The 16,714-nt window shown below is 32.3% G+C and overlaps 1 long non-coding RNA gene across 1 annotated transcript; it reads left to right on the top strand.

Moving 5' to 3' along the window:
• Positions 1-6,031: 6,031 nt before the first annotated feature.
• LOC127738200 (uncharacterized) lies at positions 6,032-16,001 on the top strand. The gene is made up of 3 exons (XR_007999958.1): positions 6,032-6,388; positions 9,959-10,030; positions 15,067-16,001. It is a non-coding gene; the product is annotated as an uncharacterized LOC127738200 (long non-coding RNA).
• Positions 16,002-16,714: the final 713 nt, after the last annotated feature.

The following is a 16,714-nucleotide window of genomic DNA, read 5'->3' as shown; positions in this document are numbered from 1 at the left end:
GATGTTACACCTAGCTGTTTTTGTTGCTAAATTTAACAAATAATTATTTGAAAGAGACATAATTATATTGATAATTAAACTCTTTGGGTTCTGGCAGATAAGAACCAACTGTTATAGCGGGTTAGTTCTACCACCAACTTAAAGAAATATAACAATCAAATCTAATAAATGCTTTTTTCTTTGATTTACATCTACATGGATGTTTTCGTAAAGCATTTCATGAAGTTTTTTTTTCTTCGTTTCTTATAATAAAAGCCCAATAAGCAGTCGCACTATAAACGCATGATGTATTTCGTAATAATGACCTATAATCTAAGAACGTTGAAAAGTGGGGATAGGTTAGCTTTTATTAGTTGCGTGACTGACATGGAAACTAAAATTTTCTTTAATATAACGAATAAAGAATCGTAATTCTTAAATAAAAATTTAGCAACTATTCAAAATATGGAAATCAACACGTTATGAATTTCATGCGTCCGAAGTGCTTTTGACTTTCATGAGGAATTCCTAAAGCCAAGTATTTGAAAGCCAATGATGTACAAGAACCAAAACTCTTGAAGAGCTATATAATCTAAACTATATAGCTCTTCAAGTTAAAAAATACTTTATAACGAAAAAAATTAAGGAGACAGTAGTTTATTGTTGTTCAAATATCGCATATCGATTAGGAAGAGACAAATAAGGGTAACAAACAAAAACTGAGGGAATGGCATGAACTCCAAAAGGTGCGAGACAAGGTGCGTCGAAAGTCAAGGTGAGTGTCTCCTACTCTGCATCCATGACCCTCCATGCAAAGATTAGACGACTACACTGGTATCTAGATAGAAATGTAGAAGACTGAGGAAATATGTCCCTAGTGACTTAAGACACCGACATATCGTAACGGTCAAGAAATTTGTGATGGTGACCGTGAAACTTATGAAGTGCCGAATTCGCTCTTTCTTCATCATAACTCTGTTGGAGCAGTCTTTGATTCTTTTGATTAGAATTCATTTTTTAGGGGTGGAAGGAATTGAGACATTCATTCAAACTAATATTTTAAAATGAGCGTACCCCGCAGCCTTGGTTTCAACGTCTACGAAAGAAATTGTGAAACAAAAAGAAGTGAGAAATTGAACATGTGCTCCAACCTGGTGAGCTTTTCTTGATATGATTAAACCATCCGTCTTACAATTTCATGTTCATAGTTATTCCATTGAGACAAGCCTTCGAAAAAGTCGACCGCAAAAGTTTGTTGAAGCCGTCTGAATTCTAAATGTATAGATTTTTACAAAAAAAACTTCCTGTATAAAGTTGCTGCATTTAAACAAAAGTATATTCAAACGTATCGTCTCATACGAAAATATATAATACAAATGCAGAAGCTCATGAAATGAAAGAAAGGAAAGTTTATATTTGAATAATCAAGGTTAAGTGTGTATGTGTATTTAATTGTAAAATAACATTTGACAAATTAAAGTCACTTAAAATTCCTAAAAATGTTAGAAAGATGTACTAGTTCCCTTACTTTGGATATTAAATTAAACAGAATAAAAAATCCCAAAATTCAAATATAAAAGTTAAAATTGTGAAATGAATAAGTAAGCTGTCACAGTTGATAGCAGTTGATTTCCACAAAAAATATTTTCAAGAGAAACTCAATGTGACACCGTTTGTCTTATTCATTCATTCCACAATTTTAACTTTTTATAACTGAATTTGGTGAGTTTATTCTTTAAACTTATATCCATTCTTCCAATCAAATCTCAATATCATCACTGATGAAAAAGTGTAATTTATTTCATCAAACTTTGCATGATTTAACCGACTGCAGTAAAGGTTAAGTAAGGAATTATTACACCAATACCATGTATTTAATTTAGGGGGAAATAAGTGAAACAAATACCGATAACAATTTTAACTGATTCATAACGAACGGATGCTGCTGACGTGTTCTCTTTTGAATTAATTTTCGACATGTTTACATATTCTCGTGAAAAGCACTTGCCTAAACACTATTGTTCTGACAACTGATTATGAACACATGGTTTTTAAACAAAAAAAGGAAAAGAAGAAAAATAATATATCAAGTACTTCCAAGAATACTTTGGGGGGTTCGTTACTAGTTACAAAATGTACATCTAAACCGTGGTAAAAAAAAATGCACACAATATAATTAAAAAACCAACAGATTCCTACATGTATGTTCAGCAAAGAAAACTTGGAAAGAATTTTTTATCTAAGCTCTTCCAGAATAATTTCGAAACAAGGTGGAAATAATCATCATGATCATTAACAGGCATCCAGATGCCATTATTAGAAACAAATAAAAGAATCAGAATCTACTACACACTATATAATTATTGTACTTATGTTCCCGAATATTCGTGCAATAACCCTTTTTTTTGCATGAAACAATTTGAAGTTCGTTCAAAACTCTGAGCCAATTGCAATTTGTTCCATCAAATTAAACTGTTTAAATGGTCAGATCACAAACTGGTCATACAAGCTCAGCACAGTCTATGCAGATTCCATTTATTACAAGTATACCACCGTTGGCAACTATACAACATGACAACAGTGATGACCATGACTCATCATTAGCATTATTTCAGCCACCCTTATCATCGGATCCGGATGTAATACCTGGTCAGCAGTTCCACTCAAGCTCTGCTAATGTAGACACTCCCTATGCATGTCATATGTTAAAACATTCTATACCAATAGATTTTCATGTTAGTTGTAAGCTAAAAGATGATGTTTGGGCAGACAATTATGTGAATTTTGCCTTTTTGCTGCCGTCTAATATTGAGGAAGATTCCTCAACTTTGTTTGAAAATTTTAACATCACTATTTCAAATAGGAAAAACAAAAGGGAGCTCCAATCAATTCATTAGTGAATGAATGCTTTTGACATATTTATGTCCATTTATTTAGGAAAGCCTTTGAATTCTGCTTTGGCCTTGATAAAGTATGGTTATACTATTCATGGTTTATGTAAATCTTTGGGGTTTCAAGCAGCTAAAACATATGATGAGCAATTTAGAAGGGTTAGAAAAATTCTACATTTGAGATGGGATACCATAAATGACGAGTTATGGAGGTCTGTATCTCTGACTGAACGGTCTAACGGTGTCACGTCTCAGGATAGGAGCTCCTTTATGAATACCTCTAAAAATACATTTCCAAGAAGGGTCCAACAACAATTTCAGTTCCCCATCGGCTATTTTTGGGCCTTCTGTAAGTCAGGGGAATGTACCTCCAAAAACTGTAAACTTAAACACCAGTGTGTCCATTTCAGCAATGAACATTGTACCCTCACTTGTACAGAGGGCCAAGTTAAACGAGCAACCTCTGCCAAACCTTCCTTCTCCGGTAAAAGTTCATGAATTAAATAAATATTTATCGGGTTACAATCAACAGTTGAAAGAGAAATTGATACATGGTTTTACACATGGGTTTTCAATAAATTCTTCTTTTTCAAGATCTGAATTAAATTTTCCTCGAAATCATAATAGCGCCAGAGAAAATCCAGTTGTAGTACAATCAAGAATTGAAAAAGAATTAAAGTTGGGGCGTATTAAAAGTCCCTTCAAAAATGCACCTTTCCCTAATTTTGTTTGTTTCCCTTTAGGGTTATTTCCAAAGAAAGAGCCGAATTCATTTAGATTAATTCATGATTTGTCCTACCCTCAAGGAAATTCAGTTAATTCTGGTATTTCTCCAGAATTTTCAGCAGTGCAATACCAAAATATTGAGACAGTTATAGAATTAGTCCAGTTGTATGGTTCACGGTGTCTAATGGCTAAAAGTGACATTAAAGACGCATTTTGCTTAATTCTAATTCAGAAAAGGATCATCATTTATTAGGATTTCAGTGGGATAGTAAATATTATTATGACGCATCTCTACCAATGGGGGCATCCTCGTCCTGTCAGTTATTTGAAGCTTTTTCAACGGAAATTGAAAATTGATAGTCTGATTCATCAATTGTTTTATGAATTTATGTCATGCAAAATTGAAATAAGTTGTGATTCTTAAAAGCTTAGAAAATATTTATGAAAACATACAAGTAATTTGAGTTATGACCCTTGACCTTTGTCAACCTTCTTAATTCTGTGAATTTTAGAAATTCAGACTGGTTCAAGAGTTTACTCTTATTCAGTTATATATTGAATGCAAAAGTTTGTACCTGCATTTTCTAAAGTGCAATATTTTGAATAGATATGCTGTTTATTCTTTTGTAGATACATTGTACTTCGTTTTTTCTTTTGTGCACAGATACGCCGTTACAGTGTGGTATTTTGATGAAAAAGAGCTTGAAGCAGCAGACCTGGACCAAATGAAAAAGTGTGTCACGTTTGTCATGTTAAGATGTTTCTCTGGATAAGTACACGTTTAGTCAAACAGTGATGTTTAACCAAAAGTGTAACTAGATAAGAAACTAGCATGTAGTGCATACAAATTCGTTGCTAAGCTCACATGGTCCGAAGAGCCAGTGTGAGCTTTTGCCATCACTTGGCGTCCGTCGTCTGTCGTCGTCCTTCGTCTGCCATCGTCGTTCGTCGTCTGTTAACTTTAGCAAAGATCTAATCCTCTGAAACTAACGAGCCAAAAATAACCAAACTTTGCCACAATCATTATTGGGGTAACTAGTTTAAAAAATGTGTCCGATGACCCCACCTTCCAACCAAGATGGCCGACATGGCTTAAAATAGGGGTAAAATGAATGATTTGGCTATTATCTTGAAAACCGTAATAGATAAGAGAAAATTTAACGGGTGCAGAATTGTTCAAAATATTGAGTTCTTACTATTGTATATTACATCTTAACTGTCAGACGACTTCTTATATGAGTTTTTGCCCTTAAAGTACCATTTTTATAGAAAAATGTTTTTACCTATTATCTTGAAAATTATAGTAGCTAGAAAGAAACTTTAGATAACAAATAGGACCAGCAAGACAAAATCTACAAATAAGCCAACATGGTAGAAATCGTTATTCGACTCCTTATAGGATGTTTTTTTTACCAATTTTTGATGTAATCTTGAAAATATAATAGATACAGTGAAACTTTAAATACCAAAAATGATTCAAAAGGCAATATTTACAAATAAGTTGATATTGCTGAAATCATTTGTCAACTCTTTAAATGACAGTTTTTACCAATTGTTTGCGTATTTGTTTATTATGTTGAAAACTATAATAGATATATTGAAACTTTAAAAGCGAAAACGATAAGCAAAACAAGATCTGCAAATAGGTCAGCTTAAATTGAAATGGTCAGTTGTCTTCTTATAGGAGCTATAACCCGCAAAAACTATAAAAGACAAAGATAAACTGTAATCAGAAAAAACATAACAGCAATAAAAGATCAACAAAAAAGAGATTTTAGTCATGACTTACATAATAGTCTACAATGTTGAAAAGTGTCCAATGTTGAAAATGTACATAGACCTAGGTGAGCGACACACGCACTTAAAAGCCTTAACAAAATGAATTATCAGTAGTTTTAGCAATCTTCTAGAATACCAAAGCATGCTAACAAATTCATTTAAATTAACCAACGAAATGCTTCCACTTACTTTACTTAAACTGTAACCGCAAATGCCATTACATAGTTTCCATTTATATTCCATTTGAACTAACTTATTTGTAACTTTTATGCTGTCGAATCCAAGAAAAAATCCAGTAGATTGAATATGAGAGTATGATTCACATGATTGTTTTTTTTTTTGTGAATAAATGTTTTACAAAACATTTTCTGACTATTAAACATTTACAGTTTTGCTCTTTCCAGTTTTCAAGTTTGTAATACATTCAAATGATTTTTTTTCTTTCTTTCCAATGAAACAAAAATATGTGAAAAAAAAATCAATAATCTACATTTACAGTATTTTGGATAAATTATGATTAAACCATTTCAAGAACGGACATATAAAACTTATTCGTTATCAGTCATAAAATCCTTTTTTTTACCTACATCATTTTTTCATGATGTTTAAGTTTAAGTATGTACGAGGTTAATTAAATTACAGTCTTAGTAATCGGAAGGCAAGGACATCTACATTAACAGAAGACTACATCAATCCTTCAAGCTATAATTATGCTACTGTATACCAAAACAATAGCATCAAATTAATTTGATCCGATGAGTTTGTTTATTCATTAGAAAATTATCTTTAGAATACTTACTAATTTTATGTGTACCACATCCTGTGTTAATTCAATTGATTTGACAATTTCTTGTTATGTAGATTTTGCTTTTGTTTAATTTGACTATACATGTATAATTCACAATGTTCTAGTATTATTAATATAATTTAAAATATTTATTCTTTTTATAGCCATTCAAGAAACGTATGGTAACTTGGCCTTAATGGAAGTTGAGTCGACGAGAAAGGAAAAGGTAAGACAAAATACCCGTTCATCATAAAACATGTATGTCTGACATGTACCCTTACCACTATTTCTGGAATATGGAATATTCGTACATTTATATGCACCCAATTATGGCAATATGAAAAGATGTACATTATTTTTGGCCTTGTTATCGCCAGTATTTTGCATTTGCGCCATGAAAAAGACATTGTTGTTGAATAAACAGAATGTGATTTTTTAAAGATTAAAATACTGGTTATTTCAAGCATTACTCTCAAGTTAAATAATAATCAGTTAAATATTTTGAGAGAAATTCATTATAATGTAAGCCAACATCTACAGCGATTTAAGCAAAATTTCTTTGAAAAATCCAAATCATTCCGCATCATTAAAGAATATAGTGTGGACCAATAAATGATCAAATATTCATCTCTCATCTGAATAAAAAGTTGGATAAGATACAAAAGATGACTCTTAGATGATAAACACCACTAATGCACCTCTTTGTCTTCATTATAAGGTCCCTTTTGGTCCCTGTGTATCTCTCATTCCCTCTAAATTTGGATTTTTTTTACTAAAAATTCAAAATTTTAGGGTAATTACTACACATTTATGTAAGAAATGTGATAATAAATGAATAATTGAATGTTAAAACTGAATGAACCAACCATATAAGAGTTTACTGACTCCATGGAGGTTTCAATAAGTCAATTTTTGCATATTTAAGCAAATAAAATATGTTTAAACTTCAATAAGTCCTTACGTTAAACTTAAATTTACGCCACATTCCAGAGATGTACATATATTAGTTCCCTTATAGTGAATAATTCGCTTTTACTGATTCAAAAATCATTTCATATACTTGTTAGGAAAAGTTTACTTGTTAGCTAAATATAAGAAATAAGGAGAAAAAGTCGGAAAAAGCCGCCCAAAAACACTGAGTATGACTTCTCTGCATACATATATTCATGGTGGAGCCCTATTTGAAAGCATTTTTTTCTTGAAATGTGTTTATGAGACTCAATCCATTCAGAATATTTCATTTTTGAAATATTTGAGTGAAATAGTTAATAGCATGAAATTTAAAAAAATGAGAGTACATACAAGGTCAAAGGTGCATATGCTTCCCTAAATACGAGTAATACCACCATTGTTTTCCCTTAATAGTCTTTGTTAAATTGGAATTTTTCAAAAAAATGTGCAGAATTTATGTTTGTTTCAAATAAAGACATACTTTGCATGAGTAAAGTTTCATCCTGTCCAGTACTACAGTCAAAATTTCACATCATTGCACATAACATAAGATAATAACCAAAACTGGAAGTTAACCAATCAAATTTTCATCCCTTTTTTCCTGTTTACAAGCATTAGTAACCATGTTACCCCAAGTTTCCAAAATATTTTATAGAAACACTAAATATAAAAGGAATAATGCTTTGAATTTTTCAAGATATATGTTTATGACTCAGAAATGTTTTTTTCTGCAATGAAATGCAGGGTTAATTTCCCACAACTGTTAAATTCACGGGAATATTTTTTTGACCTTTTTTCGCATGAAACCGGATGTGACATACCATGATTGGTGGTATTACACCATCAACCTTTCATTTGTTCCAATAATAATATTTCATTTCCGACAATGCGATTTTGTTTATATGATTTATTGATATGGTTACAACTAATATCCCTTTTGAATGTCATCTTCCCTTGCTCCCTAAAAGGTAGGGAGTGGTATTTCGAGAAAGTTGACATACACAATAATGAGATCTGATAGGAATGCCGATGAGATAAATAAAGGTCAAAGATGTGAACAATGATAACTGGTCAGGTCAACGTACGCACTACAACAATGATCAGAACACATACCGTATAAGAAGCAATAAAAGGCTTTTGGATGACCAAATGGGAAACCAAAGGTCTAGTTTATATAACAAAAATAAAAGGAAACAAAAACAGTAATTGCAAACAGAGTTATTTTTATCACATACCTCTGACATAGAGTTGACCTATACATGTGATTGCGTAAAAAGCACTGTCGTGATTACAGATGGTTATACACGGAGCGGTATGAACAAGTCTATTCAATATCGGGATTACTTATAATCCCGGCTCGAAATGGTACTGACATATCTTTTGATTAAATATCTCAACTTAGGAACTCAACAAGGATGCATAACTTCTCTTTAAAGTAAAAGAATTATATATATATGCATTTGTGTTGGATCCATTAGCGGTCCGAGCGACACTTACGTAGACGAAACGAGCATCTGGAGTACTTGAATCTATAAGCATGGTCTCTTTGATGAGCTTTTAGGATATAATTATGCACCATGGAATCGACGATTTTGAATTCTACTTGAAAACGTGTTATACAAATATCGATTGACATGACATGTGTTTCTGGAATAAACTTCATCAGTTATAAAAAGTTAAATAGCAAAAATACTGAACTCCAAGGAAAATTCAAAACAGAAAGTCCCTTATCAAATGACAAAACACATCATGTATCTTAGAGACACAAATGTTTGGAATGAACAGAACAGAACATCTAAAACCGTGTGAGATCAACTTTTCCTGAAAGAATTGTCACTTCAGTTTTGGTACCATCGAGAACGATCTTCATTAAGCACAATGTACATGGTACATTCAATTTTTTACAGGAAACTCACAATCAAATACAAGCTTCAACGCATAGATAAAGCTAATACTAGGATATAAACTACTAGAAAATATACTATATTTTTCGAAAACACATGATTACAGAAAGATCATGCTCATACAGAATGCACGCTAATATAATATTTATTTGCGAAATATAAGCTCTTATAAATCGATCAGATTTTAAGTTTCTTATTGAATTGATGAAGGTTTTGATATTTAACATGCAATAAAAATATTTCATGCATTTATACCACATGTAGTATGCACACTTTTTCACAAGACCGACACGCTAAGGTAGACGTTAACGAGCTTGTTCATTAGTTCATAGTCAGCAGATTAAACTACCAATATGTACTTACCTGCGGTGATAATGACGTCTATCTAAGATTTGAGCTACTTAAAGTAGTGACAAGCATTTCTTGATACGATATCATTTTGAAAAATTGACCCTTGTTTTTTTGGTGTCATCTGTAAAGACCTTTCTCATAGAGGTTAGTGTATTTCTGAACTGATTTTTATTGACACATGTGTGCTCTCACTGCTCGGAGTCAGGGACGTCGCATATGTCTTTTTATGCTTTAAAAAAATTGGTGTAGTTTACAAATCTTTGTTAGTCTCTGTTAAATTAATTTACAAATTGTCTAAATTTGAAGTGATTTGAAACATGACATATGATGTTGACTTTTTTCAATTGATAAAAACCATATGCTCATGTATGTTTTATGTTAATTTGCTATTGTTTGTTTGTGTAAATGAGGTATATATACATCACATCTTTTGACATGTACATGTTCCTCAAACCGGGCACACCATTTTGACTCCGAGTCAAGCCTTCTTTGAAAACGAATATTTTTCAAACATGTACTAGTAATCGAAAACGGAAGATTAATTTGACTTACCTCCCTTCACACACAATTTAAATCTCTAACCTTTTTAGAAAGAAATTAAAGACAAGATAGAGTCTGAGACACAGCGAGTTTTAGGATCATTATCAGACGGAGAACTCGATGTAAGTTACCTGCAAGTTCAATATGTGTTATTGTCTTTATTTGCATTGTCTAGAGTTTCGAATGAAGTGTGTCATGATTTAACGCATACCTTTATGACACTCTATATTTATATGCAATTTATTGAAAATTTAGTAGCAATTAATCTTATATATTCTCACCAAAGCTGGCTCATAACTTATTTTATATTCAGACGTGCAACAAACTATTATTTCTTTTAAAAAGGATATTTTAGGCTGTAGTTTTATTATGAATCTAACCCAGAAAATGCTAAGAAATTCATTTAATAACATACGCACTTGATTCGTTCTCATTAATATAATATATTTCACCGGGAAAATTCATTTTTTGTTTTGTAAATTCATTCTCTTATCAAGCACGGAAAAAAATTGTTACTATGTTTTGATCGAATATTGCGTTTATCAGGAATTTTTTCCAAACAAATTTTGTTGGGAACATTTTGTTCCTATAATAAATGTTGGCTGGAAAAAAAATCGAATTGATACGAAACCATATAAAATTAAGATTCAATTCATCTGCATATTTTAAAGATGTTATCTGTGCTCTCTCACTAGAGATTTACAGTAACTGTTGTACTACGAGTAAGACTACTTATCATACAGGTAAACAATAGAGGATGTATAATCTTGACGATAGTTAGTATAACCGTGCTCAATTTCTGTATCAAAATGGTGTCATAAAATAAAGATATGACTAGCTTATCTAATGGAGGTTTTAGTATCTTTTTTAACCCAATGGTAATATTTCATCGGAAGTGGGGGAGGCTTTATTTATTTTTCTTCCTTAGAATTCCACAACCTTCTTATTTTTAAAACTTACAACCATATTTTCTTTCGGTTTTCTAAGCAAATTGTACTTCATCGTATAAACATTTTGAAAAAGAGAAAATAGTCCTTCACAAGTTAGATATTAAATGATTTTGTCTGTTTTATCAAGTATGTAGATGATGGAAATATATTGTAGTTTAATCTTGGAAATCGAAATATTTTTTTTTATTAATTTCAATGATTGCCAATTATATCAAACCCTTTTGTCAGACCTTTTACTTTCCACCTAAGAGTGAACTGTACTGCAGTTTTCCTGTTTTCATAAATTTCCATAAAGATATAATCCTGGATTTAAGTACTGCAAAAAAAAAATCCGAGGAGCATCTGATATGTGGCTCATTTTTCAAATAGACTTTCTAACAAATCTATGAAATTACTTAGGTAATCAGTACGCTGTAGCCCTCAGTCGAGGATTATGCCAGATAATGGGTTAAACGCAAAAAAGAAGACACTCTTTCCGAGCTTTAAAGCTGTGTTGTTGATACAAATTAGAATTTAAAAAAAACTGTATGGGTCTATGAATACATATGCTGCATCTATCTTTAAAGACACAAATGTGGTTAAAGCACCTGTCCTACCTCCATGATAAATATATTGTTGTATCTACAGACAAAGCTATAAACAACATCGTGTTTGTGTGAAAATCACATTGCATAAACTTCTTAATAAATGAACAAGGTATTGGCAATTCACTTGAAAACTCGACATATATCACCACGACGCTTACCAAGGATGAAATCCTAAATAATCATAGGTCTGTGGCTTTACAAACAACGTTATATTGTTGGGTCATCAAAGTGTTCAACGAAATCTCTTTCTAAATTATTCAAATCATTTTATCGGCAATCAAATCTAAGCTTCAAAGATATTGTGAAACTACTTACTCTAGGGGTGGTGTGAATCAGATGTGGATACTAAAAAAATCTAAAGATCTGTTAGAGTACATACATCTAATTCTCTTTCCTCTTGCAATAGTAGATAGGACATTTGATTTTTCTACCCTTTATTCAAGTATTCCGCATTCCAAACTAAAAAGACAAATTGAAAGAAGTGGTCCTGCTTTTTTCATAGAAAAGAATGGCCAACGTAGATACACGTTTCTTGTCGAAAAAAGGAGGGGGGATAAATCGTACTTTGTAAAAAATACACTCAGTTTAAAACAATTTTTTTCTGAAACTGATATTACCAAGATGCTTGATTTCTTGATTGATAACATATGTGTTACGTTTATAGGGCATGTTTTTCAACAAACCATCGGTATTCAAATTGGAACCAACTGTGCACCTCTTCTTGCCGACTTGTTCCTTTATTTATAGAGGCAGACCTCTTACAGGAGCTTCGAAAAAATGAAAAGGAGCTAGCAATTTTTTTAAACTTCAAGTTCCGCTATATAGATGATGTCCAATTACTAAATAATTCAATATTTGGTGACTATGTTGAACGCATCTATCACATCTAACGTGAAATAAAGGATACATCAGATACAGTAAACTCTGCCTCATATCTTGACCATGAAGGTTGATTGAGAACAAAAAAGATTTCATCTTCCCAATTGTGAACATTTCAGCAGCAACTGCACATGGAGTGTATATCTCCACGTTGATGCGATATTCCAGAGCTTGCATTTCCTTTTTTCATGATTTCCTTTATAGAGGGTTGCTGCTTACAAGTAAACTTTTAAACCAAGAGTTCCAAGTGGTGAAGTTGAATCCCTCCTTTCGAACATTTTACGGACGCCATCACGAATTGGTTGACCGTTAATAAATATCTGGTTCACAGATGACGACGGATATGTTCTAATTGTAGCTACCACAATCCTAAAATTGAGAATGGAAATGGGGAATGTGTCAAAGAGACAACAACCCGACCATAGAACAGACAACAGCAGAAGGTCACCAACAGGTCTTCAATGCAGCGAGAAATTCCCGCACCCGGAGGCGTCCTTCAGCTGGCCCCTAAACAAATATATATACTAGTTCAGTGATAATGAACGCCATACTAAACTCCAAATTGTACACAAGAAACTAAAATTAAAAATAATACAAGACTAACAAAGGCTAGAGGCTCCTGACTTGGGACAGGCGCAAAAATGCGGCGGGGTTAAACATGTTTATGAGATCTCAACCCTCCCCCTATACCTCTAGCCAATGTAGAAAAGTAAACGCATAACAATACGCACATTAAAATTCAGTTCAAGAGAAGTCCGAGTCTGATGTCAGAAGATGTAACCAAAGAAAATAAACAAAATGACAATAATACATAGATAACAACAGACTACTAGTAGTTAACTGACATGCCAGCTCCAGACTTCAATTAAACTGATTGAAAGATTATGTCTTCATCATATGAATATCAGGCACAATCCTTCCCGTTAGGGGTTTAGTATCATACCATCATAACATATAAGAGAAGAACATAACCCGTGTCATGCCAACAACTGGTTTTTAAATAAATGTGTTTAGTGCCGATGCAAAGACCCTATAAGTGAATCAATATTAACGCCAAAATATGCAATCTTTAATGACCTGACAACAGTATCGTAACTATATCCCTTCTTAATAAGTCTATATAAAGGTTGTGTTAGCTTCAGAGGTGAATACTGACATTTTTGTGCTTTATAAAGAATATATATTCCTGTTTCTTTTCCTCAAATGTGACCTACCAAATTAGATTTATCAACGAGTTGGTACTTACATGAGCAACACGACTGGTGCACCATGTTTACCCTTCTCGAGCACCTGAGGTCAACCCCGGTTTTCGTTACACTTATTGTAAATCTATACTACAAACACTATACTGTGTAGCTCTAAGAAATGCATGTATATCTGATAAAAATTGTCTATGTTGTTTTTTTTCAGAAATTATGTTTATCCTTTGTCACGAAAACAGTTCGTATTTTCAGCATAAGATCCCCCTTGTCATATTTTTAGGATGATAGAACAAATATGTTAATCACTTTTCTGAATGAATTTAGTAATATTATAGTTGAAGACAAGAGACATATTACATATACAACTCATTATGACATATAATATTACTAACTATGACCTTTCAGATTGACAATGTAATATGACAGCTGATGTGACTAGTATGGCGAGAAATGCTTAACTTTCAGCAGCACTTGTTCACGTTTTTTTTATCGAATTGATTTTGCTCAATCTTGAGTACTAATAGTTTGTTTAGTTGTTGATCAGATACGTGTTGAGGTCGATAGAGGAATGTATTGTTGCACTCTCAGATTGCTAGTTTTAATATTTATATAAATATAAAAAAAATCAACAGAAAGATGTTTTATAGTGATAAAATGAAGGAATATGAACCATTGATATTTCACTCACAATGAATCGGGTTCAGCTTTGCTATATCTTATAGGACAAATATTGACATAAATATCAATCGCCAAGGGATAAAGCACCCGAATACTTGTGTTTCTTCTTTGAAATGACAAAGGCTATTTGGAGCAAACGTTGGGATCTCATGATGTTCACTGACACCGTTCCTTTATACAGAGAATATATACAAAAATATTAAAATCCAAATGCCATAATTAATATGATCTTTTTCATTTTTTTTTTTTTTTGGAAAGTAGTATAATAATCCCTCTCGGAGTTAAGTTTCGATACCCAAGACTGTCACCTAGGAAAGTGAAGAAAATTTATTTTCATAAACTTTTCCTTTGAATTTCTGCCTGTATACTTAGGTGGACATCTATATAACACGTAATAAAATAATGTTTCGTCTTTCACTGATTGAGTCTTGGCATAAACATTCTTTAAGAATTTCACTCTATCAGTCAATATGATGTAACACAACATGGCAACTAATATTGCCGCCACCATTGAAACAAGTTTTATATAGAACCTTTTAGAGAAAATAAAAGTATTTAAGTTAATAATAATTAGAGATCATTTTAATGTGTAGTATAAGCATGCATACCTGCATACTGACCAACCACCAAATGATTATCATATGTGATTCTTTAAGCTATGATGAAACAATAGGAATGAAGGCCTCTTAGTTGCTCTTAAAAGCTTATTTCGTTAAGACGATTAAAACAGATGTATTTTGTTGCAATTTGGTCTTTGGCTATAGTAAAATGTTGATTTGTCAAGACAAATTGTTAATAAAAGAGGAGTACGATGTAGCAATGTGGAGGTGAAGTAATGTATGAATCTTTTCATATTTTATAGGCCATATCAGAATTATTAGAAGGCCAGCCTGACCCTAAAGCCATTTTACAGTCCTTGGGCATTTCTCCAATACTTCAAGATAAGTTAATGGATATTTTAAAAGCAAAAACATAATAGACAAAATTGAGAATTTATGATGCATTTATCATTTGTAACACTTTGGAAAAGGGTTTGTTTAATTATGTGCGTTTAATGGTTTGTTGAAAGATTTATTGTGCATGCATAGTGTTAAGTTATAAATAAATTAAATTATTTTTGTTAACTCGAAGAGGCCTGATAATACTTGAAAGATGTTTTATGTTTTAAATTGTTATAATTATGACAATTGAAATTTGCAGTGTCATTTAGTGAAGATGTGTGAAGGTTAAGAGAAAACCTTTGAGATTTAAAATATATACCAGTATATTATAAAATAAATTTGAGTATTGAAGTTTAAAATAGTTTATAATGGCATTATGTGAATACTTCATGTCGTTATTTCCCAAAGGTTCTGTGTCAGTCATTTAGAAAAAGGACTTTTTGGTTTTTTTTCTGTTTTTTTTATCATTTTTGGAGTTTCCCATACCAAAACATGTACTTGGTCATTTCTGCTTATATCATCTTCTTAATCCGCAACTTCTTCAAAACGGCTTGACAGAATTCGACCAAACTTGTTCTACATAACGCGTCACCAGTGTCTGAAAAGAAAGTTGATGAACCAGTGTTATGTCAAAGAACATCTTGTATTTTTTCTAAAAAAGTTCATCGGAAGATACCAAGATTTTTGTTGATAAATATTCCGTATCAACTTCACAAATAATACATGATGGGCCTGAAGTTCAGTGGTTGTCGTTGGTTCATGTCTGTCATATTTGTTTTTCGTTAATTTTATTGTTATAAATCAGGCCGTTAGTTTTCTCAATTGAATTGTTTCATATTTTTCATGTCGGGGCCTTTTATAGCCGACTGTACGGTTTTTTTTTTTTTTCATTGTTTAAGGCCGTACGGTTGCCTATAATTGCTTACATCCATTTTTTTTGTAACTTTGGTTGATAGTTGTCTCATTCATGATTGGCAATCATACCTCATCTCCTTATTTTTATATTGAAGTATAGATTCTAGGTACTGACGTTGTTGATCAGCTTAGTCCAAGATACTTTTGGCGTGGCTAGGCATTTATACATCCCGCCATTGTGTTATTATGCTTGGTAATTTTTGTATTCTTGTCTTTCATTTTTGCTTAACTATAAAGATGCCCGCGAAATCGCGGTACAATTGGAAAAGTGTTGAAACAAAGAGTGTGGACACAGTAATAAGGTGGACACAGTAAGGATTTGGACACGGTTAAATGCATTTAATTTTATTTATTTAAAGAGATAAAGAGATAAAAACATGATGCAAAAGACCCCCATTTATCTCGGTTGGAAAATAATAAAAATATTAAATACCCTAAGAAAAGTGTGGCAAAGTGTGATTTTTAGTAGTTTTTTACACTTTTAACTCAATAACCGTATGAGCTACGTAAAATCCGTTGACATTACCGAAAGGGATCAAAATGAATAACACAGGAGGGGTCCGGACATCGGGTGCCTGTGTTTACACATTAAAAGAGGGAGGATCATTCCGACACGTTCAACGCCCATTTCATTTTTGGACAGTTCTGCACCTG

This window comes from Mytilus californianus, unplaced genomic scaffold, assembly GCF_021869535.1.
Source record: "Mytilus californianus isolate M0D057914Y unplaced genomic scaffold, xbMytCali1.0.p SCAF_4, whole genome shotgun sequence".
Lineage (NCBI taxonomy): Eukaryota > Metazoa > Mollusca > Bivalvia > Mytilida > Mytilidae > Mytilus > Mytilus californianus.
Note: the sequence above shows the minus strand (reverse complement) of the source record. Positions and strands in the feature narration are given on the sequence as shown.